We start from the raw sequence: 12,525 nt of genomic DNA on the forward strand, positions 1-12,525 counted from the left end.
ATGAACTGAAATAAATTGACTTCAAAAGGGAGACTTCTTAAACCTCATCCCAAGCAATGATATACATGAAATCACAGGTTGGATGTGCTAGTCTTTTCTCTACAGTAAAATTAATACTAAAATAGAAAGTGCACACATGTATACTACATTTGGGGCAGGCTTGGCATCAGTCCAGGGCTTGGTACATAGTAAGCACTCAATAACATCGTCATTTCTGTTGCTGGAAGTTGCAGATGAACGTGCAGTGGAACACCTTGCACATATTCAAACTAATTTTAAGAAATATATGTTACTATTATAAACATGATCTTTTCCCCAGTGTATTTTCTAACTGGGTATTGCTAATTTATAGAAAAGATGATATAAATGAGTTTTATGTATTTGTTTTATAATTGGCCCATCTTAATCAATTTGATTATTTGGTCCATTGATTTTTCATTAGATTCTTTTGGTTTCTCCAGGCAAACAAGCAAATCATCTGGGAATGTTGATAAGTTTTACTTCTTATTGCTGTTTAATGTCTTATTATAATGGCTAGGCCCTACAGGGCAGTGTTAAACAACAATGGTGATAGGAATTCTTTGTTTCTTCCTTACTTTAATGGCAATGCTTCTAGCTTTTTGTTGTTTGATATTTGTGGTAACATTAAACATGATGTTGGCTGTTGGTTTATGAGAGATATTCTTTATCTTGTTAAGGAATAACAATTTTGTTCTTTTATATTCCTAGTTGACTAAGAATTATTATCAGAACAGGCATTATGTCTTATCAAATGCCTTTTAGATGTCAACAGAGACCTTAGATTTTTGGAATAAATCCTGCTCGATTATGATGTATAAATCTTTTAGCATATTGTTTTTTTTTTCCATGAGTTAGATCTTGGTTGAATAAAAGGAGAGTGTGAATGTCTAAAATTCATGTTCAGGATTTTGAGGGACTAAAAACGTGCATTAAATTAAAGTACATAGATCCTTTTGTGGCTCATGTGTGAGATGTGCTTCCCTAAAACTTTGTTACACGTGGCCACATTACCCATCTGATGTGAATAAAAAATTTTAAGGACATATTATTGTTCTGATGAAGAATAAATATATAAGAGCCTATTAGTGAAATTTCATGTTGCACATAGAATGATGTTTAAAATAACATTGTATGAGAAATAACTGTAGTTGTAGGTTCCCAGCAAAATGGAAACGTCCTTCACCAGTCTGTAGGCTACCAAGTCTCTCTCTAGCACCTTAGCAGTTTCTCAAAGAATGGACAGACTAAAAGTTGGAAGATCCTGCTTTGGGCTGCCCCTGCCCTTTCAGGAGAGAATTCTAGGTGGGAATTAATTTGGGCCCTGCAGATCTTTCTACTTTTTTGAAACTAGCTCCAGCATCAGACTTTTCTTTTTTGTCTCTACTTAGAGTAGGTAAGTTTATCCCAGTCTGCACAACGACAACTAGCTAAGCAAGTGAAAAACCAAAGTTCTACATGGGAGGATGTGTCCCACATTTGTAATCTGCATAAATCTGGGTCACCCTACTGTCCACTTTAGCTCAGTGCATATTCAGAAGAAACAGTGCTCTAACTATCCAAAATAATTGAAAATCTATTTAAATTTTTACTGTGGTATCTGCAAAATGTAAAGAAGGTATTCCATTCATAGCACCGGCCAAGTTCCTCCTCACTCACCTTTCTCCTCAAAGCCCCATGTCATTGCAACCTGTTACCCTTCTTTCTCCCACTGTGTCTCAAAAGGTCTCCAGGCCTTCTCTCCAACCCTGGCCTTTGACTTCTGTCCCCTTTGAGAACCATTCTTTTCTCTTCCTTGAAGTTACCAACTCTCTACCCTTCTTACTGCAAACCAATCAGATTATTTTCATTTCAAGCCCTCTCCCATTGCCCAGCTCTGCATGTTGAGGCCCAAGAACTATCAGACAAAGGCAAAACCCTTAATAGGCAGTTTTCATTTTGTGTTTTTTTTTGTTTTGTTTTCCTTTAACACATGCAGAAACAAAATTTCCAGGCAATCTCCAAACTTCTGCTTACTCAGGACTTTAACTTCTTTCTCCAGCAAACATTTTACTATGTTCCAATTGGGTAGATTCTAAATCCTTCCACTCCCACTAAATGCAATTATAGAATAGCCAGTATACAAGAGGTCAAAAGCGGGGAGACCAGGGTAGTCCAGGACCTGGAAAATGAATTCTGCAAGTAATGGACTGTTGGGTTTGTTGGCAAAAATTTGGTCACAAAAAGTGCCATCTCTGCTATTTGGCCTGGGTGCCCTGAAGCTGAAGTTTCCCAAAAAGTATTATTAAGGTCTCAAGCAAGAGGTACAGGAAGAACGAGGCACAGTAAGCTGTCTTTCTGCTTCTTACAGCTGGAGGGTTTTCAAGGGCTGGGATGCATCTAGATGCATCTAGGAGGGGCCCTGTCTGCCTTGGGCAGTTTCTGTCCCTGCCCTTGCCCTCTGTCCACCTCCTCAGTCTCTGAAGCCCAGACAGCCCCTCCAACAGAGTGCTGAGCCTATTTTTAAAGACCAGGCATACTCCGAATGAATAATGACTTCTCTTTTTCTCCATCCTGTGCCAATCAGTGACTCATCAACCATTTTCTAAATGACTATGTTTTCATTCCCCAGTTTCCTTCGCAGTGTGATATTAGAGAAGATTAAATGCAGCCCCTAGCTGCCTCCCTCTGCTTTTTTGTGTCTTGTTTTAGAGATGTTAATGCCCCCAAAATAGAAGTGTTTCATTGAATACTGATCATTTAGTGACAAGTGAAAATGTGCACACACACACACACACACACACACACACACACACACAGAGCAGTGTTTGGGAAACGTCTGTACAACTTCCAGGAGGAGGATGGGTGAAAAGAAAAGGAGGTGGAATCTCGGACTGTGACAAATGTGCTATCTCAGCTGCACCCTATTCCCTGCCCCTAACCTCAGCCCAAGATGTCCAGGCTGGGGCCCCTTATTAAGGACTTGCCTACACTGTGTACACTTTCTACTCCCTGCCAAGTCTCTTACTGTCAAATCTTTCGTTTTCCTTCATCAGCGTTTCTGCCCTCCCCTACTCCCACACCAGCACCTTTCCTGCCCCTCACAATAGCATTTCCAGTTTCCTGTGGTCCTGTTAGCAGCCACAGGGAAAATGATTCTTTTTCTGGGGTTTTCTCTTCCTACTCCTACTCCTGGACATGGCTGTTTCCGAAATGAGGCTGACCTTTTGTCTCGAGGGCAAAGAGAGAGTTTGGATGGTGAATGTAAACCCATCATCATTTCTGGGATCATTTTTTTTTTTTTTTTTTTTTTTGAGACAGAGTCTCACTTTGTTGCCCAGGCTAGAGTGAGTGCCGTGGCGTTAGCCTGGCTCACAGCAACCTCAATCTCCGGGGCTCAGCGATCCTACTGCCTCAGCCTCCCGAGTAGCTGGGACTACAGGCATGCGCCACCATGCCCGGCTAATTTTTTGTATATATATTTTTAGTTGGTCAATTAATTTATTTCTATTTTTGGTAGAGACGGGGTCTCGCTCAGGCTGGTTTCGAACTCCTGACCTTTAGCAATCCGCCCGCCTCGGCCTCCCAAAGTGCTAGGATTACAGGCGTGAGCCACCACGCCCGGCCTTTTCTGGGATCATTTAATACATCACTGATCCTGCAGCTGATGGGCCTGGGATCTTACGTTCTTGACAAAAAAAAAAAAAAATCCCAAGCTCAGTCCTTAGATGTCCTTCCTCTACTTTCAGAGATTTCTATTTGTTCTTCACCCTGCTGTGGCCTAGGAGCTTCATCTGCATGGATTGCATCATCAGGGTTTTCTAGTCTACAGGCTTCTGGTTGAGTTTGAACTGTGGAGAGTCTCAGAAGTGGATGGGGGGTGGGAATGGGAGGTGGGAGGTGGGAGGACAGTGAGATCCAAAAATTTATTCTGCTCATTTCCATCTTTGGGCTGATTTTGTCCCTTGACCTAAGGTCACCACTTCTTGCAAGGAAGTCTGCCTATACGACTCTTTCTCCTTCCACTAACCTCCCTCCCTTTGGTCCTAGGGGTGGTAGCAGCTCTGTGCTGCTTGCCCTGAGTCCCTGCAGTGTGTCTACTTGCTGCCATCATGTAATTAGTCCCTTCATGAGAGATTCCATGTGTTTTCTGGTGAGACCCTGACTGGTCCTACTTTCCTCTCTTCTCCATCCCCACCCGATCTTTTGACTCAACTTGCTCTGATTTTTCTGTCACCTGCAGCATCTTCTTGCCTCCTTAGGCCTCTGGCATGAAGCTCAGTGGGTTTTATGAGGCACCAGCTGATCCTTTGGGAAACAGCACTAAAGGGGCTGCAGTGACAGGAATGAGACTTTCTGGAGCAAGAAGCACAGATCCCCTCCCCCCAAAGTCTTCAGACTCATGGTCTAAGCGAGATGTCCATGAGCTTCAGTTGGCTGACACATACTTGCTGGGAAGAAAGTGTAAGGATTGGTTTGAAGCTGGATTGTTGACTATGGCCCAAGCCCTCCACATTCCAATGTACTTGTCCTGAGCCTGCAGGACTTCTGACTGTGTGAACCATTCCCAGTCATCTAAGGCCACAGCAATCTGTACAGCAACTGAATCTCAATAATCATGATAATCATAATTCTAATCATCATAATGGCTACCAATGACTGAATGCCAACTATGAACCAGGCACTCTGCCTGGTGCTTTCCCTTGGTAAACCAAATGGAAGTTTCCATCTCATTCTTAAGGGTTGCCTTCCCACAGTATTTGGGAAAGGGATAGATTGAATCCCAGTCCATTCCCAAGTTGTCCACTGTCATCTCTCAATTTCTGGCTCCACTGGGGGATGCTAAGGACTTTGCCATGGGTGAAAGTCGGGAATTCTGGCAGGATCTTCCCATCTGGTAAAGTGCTGTTCCCTCTGCAAAGATCTCTGAGAACTTTGGGGGATAATTGGGATTCCCAACTCTCACTTTCCTCTCCAACACAGCCAGACTGTTATGCAGGTCTATCAGTCTGCAATGAAGATTTGAGGAGCATCAAAGGGGAAAACTACATGTGAAGGGAAGAATGTAAAAATCACAGGAACCCTTGAGGAGTCTGGCTGTCACAGGGGGAGTCTTAGAGGCACACACCAGTTCCTGGCCTGGCCCTGGCTTCCCATCTGCACTCTTCAAGTCAGCTCTTCTCTGTGGAAGCTCTTCCTTCTTCCACCTCTGCCTCTCCCCTTTTGGAAATGTTCAGAAACCAGGGCTGTTCTCATCCAGGATGCATCCCTCTTCCCCCAGCAGAGTACCCTGCAGTCTCCCCTGCGTGGGATTATGTCTGCTCTCCCTCAGGACTTGTATGTTGAGGTGGACAGATGTATGTCTTTACTCTTCAACTTGTCTGACAATAGCTGTGGACATTCTCTCTGTCTCTCTCTCTCTCTCTCTCTCTCTCTCTCTCACACACACACACACACACACACTTTCAGAGATCTTCCAAGGACAAATATTAATTCTCAGAAACAACATTGATTTTCTCTAAGTGCCCCCATGCTTTACAAGGCCCCTCTTCCACAGTGGACTTGGTATCTCACATCATTATATGATCACAATTTGTTCTTCTGTTCTTTTTTCCTTTTCAAATTGCTCAGCCTTGGGTCTATGGGAACGGGCTCTTTAATGGAGCCCTTTTAGCTATACAAAGACCCAGTCCAAGTGTAGTGATGACCACTTATAAGAGACATTGCATTTCTTAGCTAAGGTCCCTCCTCTGCTTGATCTTTGTCTGGGGTGGGTTTGGTTTCATTCCTCTGGTTCCTTAGCTCTAGACCTTCACAATCTCCTGAAGTGGTTGAGATTCTTTACCCACATTCTTTGCCTTAGAGGATGGCCCATCAATCTTGGCACCAAGGGATTGGCCTTACTGCCTTTCTCTCTTTCACCTCTATATCACATACATTACAAAGTCCTGGTGATGTCATCTCTTTGACTATTTCTGGAACCCATCTACCTCTCTCCATTCCTCCTCTCTCCACCATCCCCACCACTGCCTCTATGTTGGGTGCCAGTTCATCTCATCATCCTTCCCAACCTTTATCTGCCATAACTATTCACTTTTCGATGACTTATATATAGGCATGCTTCCCATAGCTAAAATGTAAGCTATGTGAGGGTAGGAATTTTGTCCATCTGGTTCATTGCTGTATGCCTTGTGTCTAGCATGGTACCCAGTAGGTAATAGGCCCTCAATATTTATTTGCTGAATGAATGAATAAATTGTTGACTCCAATTTACTTATCTCAGAGGCTGGGAGACGAGGCCCCTAGCACTGTCTTACATACAGCAAGCCATCAAGGAATACCTGTTGGATAAATGAATATTTCTTTTGCTCAAGGCCATGTAGCTAATTAGTGGCAGCACTTAAATCAAGTCTTCTTACTCCAGTTGATTCTTAATCTTGGCTGCACTTGGAAACACCTGGTGAGTTTAAAAAATTCTGACACCCAGGCTGCATCCTAGACCAATTAAACTGGAACTTCTTGGTGGGGACCAGGTGCCAATACTTTTTAAAGCTTTCCAGGTGATTCTGATGTGCAGTCAAAGTTGAGAACCATATTAAATCATGAAGCAGGGCCAAGGTAATGCCATACTCCTCTTGCTGCGTCTAATAGGGAAAGTTTTAAAAAAATAAAAACCTTACCAAGTGAATTGAACATTGAACATTGAATTCACATGTCCAGAAATAGTAGTAGTTTGTAGGAAAAAGGGAGCATGTCATCATGTTGGGTTGGGACACACTATGGTAAGAACCAATGTATATTTCCAAAAGTGAACCCTGAAGGCAGAGAAATGGTTTATTAAGGTGGGTGAAGGCACTAAAAGAAAATAAGTAATGGGAATGTATTTGAGACTGGTTACAGGGAAGCTATTGCCTAATAATCCTCTTAGACCACAGAAGAGTCATTCCAGGGATTTAGGGAGGATTCTTTGTTTGCGTCACTAAAATGGTCAAACTTCCAGCTGTGTTTACCAAGGAAACCCTTTTAGACAATGATGGCTAAAAGGCCATAGGAGTCGTTTTCTCCCAGAAAAACATGATGTTGGATAGCAGCAGTACTTGGTGGTTCATTTCATCTCAGAATTGCCAACCCCTTTGCTTGAAGTTTGTTTTCAGAACTGCCATAATTCTCAGAAGCTGAGAATTATGACTTGGAAGAGAAGTGAGAAAGGAAAGGATGGGTCGCTTGACCAGGGAATGCTTTAAGTCATTGAAATTACTGGGAGAGAATGTTGTGCTCAGGGTTCTCAATTCTGTGTCCCAGACTCTACCCTTTGGATGCTACCCTAACCGTAGAGGACTAACTTCATACAATTAGAACCCCTTACAATGACAATTTCTAAATGCATTACAGAATTTCTTAAAATATGAGGAAACAGCAAAGTAAACCACCATCCAATAGCATAGAATTGGATTGCTTTTGTCTATTTGAAATGTATATAATAAGTAGATACCAACATTAATATAGAGAGTACTTAGGTTAGGTATTATAACTCAATATGAGGTTTAATTAAAATACTATATTTACATGGTCAATGCTTCTATTACAAAGAATTTCCCAGATGGATTTTGCAGAGCTATGAAAATGCATGGGCTGACCTGTCAATTAGTTCTAGGTTTTAGCCATTCAGTTAGCATATATAGGAGAACAAGACTAAGGAGGAAGAAAGGTCATACTGATTTCAAAGCTTTACTAAGATGAGATCCTCTGTTTTGAGTAGAAAAAACAAACCAAAGTTATTGTAAAGTTGGTGGAGTTGGTCCAAATGGAAACTCAATTTGGTTAGATTTTCTTACCTCCTAGATCTCACAGTTCTCTCCTGTTATGTTCATTTTACATGTTGCTTTATACTTGTGGTGCAGACATAATCTACAACAAACATTTCATGTATTTTAATATTAAAAACAATAAAACATCATCCAAGAATTCAACTCGAGTTAACATTGAACATCAGTGGGTGGAAACATGTAATCTTAGAATTGGAAGGTTCATTTAGTTCAATTCCTTCCCTCTAGGTATTTGAATATTTAAAAACCAAGATGTTGAGTTTGGAGATAGGTCATTGTAAAAGATCTCTGGGACTAGAGAATCCATAAACTCAATTCAGGGATTTTATAGTCAGGAGACTTGTGTCATTTGTTCAGTTTATATTTTATCACACTTTTTTTTCCCTTGGTTAATCCCAGTTCTTGTTTAGAAAAAAATAAAGTATAACAGGACAGGTCTTAGGGCAGAGGAAGGCTATGGGACACTCACGAGGGAATCTTTGGCAGAAAGGTGGTCACCTTGGTGCTGTGTGATAAAAGAGTGAGGGAGAGTGGAGCAATATCCTGCTTTTGAATACTTAAGGATTACTATCCAATGATGTACTAATATAATGAAAGACAAAGTTCCCTAGGCGTACTAAAGCTCCAAGTTCAGCTTATGACAGAGGAATCATAGGTACTCAGATCATATGTGACTCCAAAGATCAGCTCTCTCAATATTTCCATTTATAGACATTTGAACTCCTTTGAAAGTAACATGTCACCTTTCTAGTCCCTTAAGATGTTAAAAAATCATTTTATCCTTTTTGTACTATAAATGATAAAAATTTCAATTTGAAGCAAATACTGTTTAATTGTAGATTAACAATTAAAACTTATACTAGGAAATATATTTTAATGCAATTTTTACTATTCATAATCTATAAAGGCAAATTTTAATATTTTCCTATTTAACAAGACATGATTTATTTACGTTAAATTGCTCATGTAAGAAAAAGTAGACTGTGTCAACAAATTAATTTTAAATTGATGTATTATTTTATATGTGGTTCTGAGACTGTATATCAAAATCCGGTGGAAATTTAAATCTATGTTCAGATATCAAAATAGACAAAAACTATTTTGATGACATGATGTTAATAATTTATTTGTGCTTTTTATATATGGCATATTTGGGGTTTTTTAAAAATGATAATGAGAGGAAAGTTTTGGTGCTATTTTTCATGAGCATAGCAAATTACAGTGTGAGTAGTCTTTATTCTCAGTAAATGCAAATGCAAAAATGGATACAAAATGATCATACTTTCTAAATTTAATTTTAGTTATTGAGGTACCAGAAACATCCTGATGTGTACATAAGATTGTGATCAGTTGAATTCAGATGTGGAGATTATTATAATTATTCTATTCTGGTTTTTATGTTTCATATTAACTTGTATTTCAATATTAAGAATCCTTATGCATCTTTTATTATCCAGTGGCCAATTGAGGGTCAACTTAAATGATTTATGATTACTGGTTAAAACTATTAGGACGTTATACTGGTCACAACCAACATGGCGGCCAGCTGCATTTAGTTGAATGATGATAAATTGTGTGAGATTTAAGCAAGCCCCTCTAATTTCTATTAACCTAAATTCAAATGAGGAAGTTTTCTGATGGTTTGTTCAAAGGGGGAAAGGCAAAGAATTATGTCTGTTATTAGTTAAAGAAAAATGGTGACAGACACTGGCTTAGATCAGTTTAACCATTAGCAGAGCCTGAGGCGGGGAATGTTCTCAGGAGGAACCTGTGAGGTGTGAAGGAAGCAGGAGTGGTAGGGGAAGGATATGTGGATTCAGGAGAAGGCTAGCCTCAGCCTGATCCCACAGAGAACTCTGGAGGGTGAATACTAGCACAGAGTTTGTTCTGTACTATACCATTGAGTCATTGGCCATGGGCTGCCCTTCTTGGGGGTTGGGGGGAGATGTGACCTTCCAGGTGGCTCCTGTGAGATACAGGAAATCCTCCAGAGCAGAGTACAGCTGAGAGCAGCTAACATAGACAGCAACGTGGGGCTGAGTGCACCAGCCAGGTGAAAGGAATCTGGAAGGGGATTCACTATCACCTGCTACAGACATAATTTTTTTTTTATTAAGTGTATGAATCCACTAGAACCATCTCCTGAATACATAAACTGTTACTGAACAAATGATTGTTTAATATTGTTCTACTGTCTCTCCCCAATTGGAAGGTACGCTCCATGAGGGCAGATCCCTGTTCTATTTAATTCACAGATGATTCCTTGGCTCCTAGGATAGTCACAGGCACATAGGAGGTATTTGTTGAATAACATCTATGGAAAAAATGAATGAGACAGACCCAGAACCCTGGTCTCCTGAATTTTGTAGCATTGCTTTGTAAGGAATTGGTACTCCTATCAGTCAGAACTGCAGTCAGAACTTGCAATACAGTGGCTGACCCAAATAGGAGGTTATTTTTTCTCACAATATAAGAAATCTGGAGTGGGGTGAGTCCAGGTATAGGGCAGCCACCCGCCTTTGTCATTTATATCCTGGGAGCCTTTTCTCATTTGCATGTGACTTCCATCCTCATGTATGACATGGTCACAGAAAGGGTCTTCCATCTCAGTCTGGAGTCCATTCTCCAGGGCCAAAGATGAAGAAGGAAGAAGCAGGTAGTGGCGGCACCTGTAGGAAAGCAATAATGTTTCGAGAAATCTCTAGCAGATTTCCATGTAGATGTCTTTGTTCAGAACTGTAGCATCTGGCCAACCCTGAATACAAGGGAGTCTTAGATGGTGAGCAGACTGGCTGGTGCCCTTGCCACAGAGGACAAAATTGGGATTCTGTTAGGAAGGAGGAAGGAGATAGTGGGTAAGTGTCTGCCACTGTAGCAAAACAACACAAAGCTTATGGGTGTTTAAAAACAAACACCCCTTCCCCCAACAGCAAATAAGGCAGAATTAAAATAAAAATGAAAACTAATTTTAAAAACCCAAATACCTTCTTTTCTCTTTTTCTGCTTTCCCATCCCTTTTATGACTTTCCTAGCAACGAGAGGTGAAATTCGCCCCAAAGTCAGTAGGAAGGAAATACTTTAAACGTGTCTCAAAACAGATCAAAATGAGGCTGTAATGGAGGCACTGCTTAGAGTTTTTTTCCCAACAAAATTCTTAGACAACTGTTTACTTTCATACTAGTGGTCTGGTATTCCGTCTGTACACTAGTGAGTGTGTAGGATGGTCACCTTTTAAATTCTTTTTCTCTTAAATAGGAAAGTCAGACTTCTGCAATGTTTCTGCTAGTGTTGTCGTTACTATAGGAGACTCCTAGGTGCTATTGTGCCTTATGGTGAGTCTTGTGTTTCTCCATGGAGAAGCTTTCATTATTTCCAGACTCTTTTTGAACCCATTATGAGACCATTGAGACAGGATGAGAAATAAAAATGACTACTTTGTGCACTGGGTTGTTATTCCTGGATCTTTACAATTGAGGTGGAGAAAGAAAACACCTCCAGAAAAATAATTTAAGAGGCATGGCTGGTTGGTTGTCTCACATTTGATCCCTGGAGTCCTGTAGTTCATGTGCAAATATGAAAAGAGTCACGTAAGTAAATTTTAGTGACCTTTTTTAGTTAAAAATCTCCCACTGACAAAATCACCTTTCCCATCGAGGGTCATTTGGGCGTGCAATTTAAAGGTTGGCCCTTCCAGTAAAGTGCCTTTATGTCAAGAGTTCTGAATTTCCATTTACAGAGTTCTTTCTCTGAGTGGTCAGTCATGCTGGGTTTGAACTGGCATGTTGACCTTTTTGTGCCTTTGTGTTCCCCATTCATAAAATTGGCTGCACTTTGTGGTTGTATTCATGAGAAGGCACCAAGTCAAATATCCTGGCCCCAAAATACTTACTTAACACCAGCAGCATCATTTTCAAGGGCAAGACACCATTTCTGCAAGTAGATTTGATAATTAAGTTCATCAGAAGAGTATACCAGTTCATTCCAAAGAACAAGCCCATTATTGCTAATTGGTCAGATAATGGGGGGGGGGAGTGTGATGTTTGTTGTAGCCCATCTGATGCAGTATCATATATTGTTATCCCAGCTAGCTTCCTATGATGATGTTAACTTGTTATACACCCACATAAAACACTTTATTCTCTGCTTTTCTTATTAGATTTACTAACATACCGTTGTTGTACCATTAACATTTAACAGCCCGGGAAGAAGAAAGAACACACTACTATACAACTCTTGGCAAAGCCACCACTGACGTAGAGAGGCTATTAAGCTTCAGAAAGTTTTAACTTTCTTGCACCCAATTTCTTATCATTAATACAAGATTTGTATTCTTCCCAGGCACCCTTATTTTGTAAAGGAAATAGAGAAAATGGGGGAGGGGGACCAGGAAGAGACACAAATCAGGCTGAGCCGTTCCCAGTGCCTGCACTTACATCAGTGATTAATCAAACTAATGGCGAGTTCTAATTCAGTGCTTTGCTACCCTTAAGTCCTGTAATTGCGGTGTCTCTGAACCCAAAGGAAACACGTTGCGCTCTGCGTGCCCAGGCGCATAGCTTTTAAATCTTCATAACTCTGTAATTACTACAGTGCTTTCCTTCAAATCTGGCTCAATTTCACTTCCTTAATGAGCAGCACAATCTTGATAAAGTTTGAAGTTTGCTGCCTCTGCCGTTCACAAGGACTCAATCCCAGACTGATA

General features: G+C 40.7%; 1 pseudogene; it reads left to right on the top strand.

The window, feature by feature from the left end:
- Positions 1-968: 968 nt before the first annotated feature.
- LOC142866157 (uncharacterized) lies at positions 969-1,042 on the top strand (annotated as a pseudogene).
- Positions 1,043-12,525: the final 11,483 nt, after the last annotated feature.

Source organism: Microcebus murinus, chromosome X (genome assembly GCF_040939455.1).
Source record: "Microcebus murinus isolate Inina chromosome X, M.murinus_Inina_mat1.0, whole genome shotgun sequence".
Taxonomy (NCBI): Eukaryota; Metazoa; Chordata; class Mammalia; order Primates; family Cheirogaleidae; genus Microcebus; species Microcebus murinus.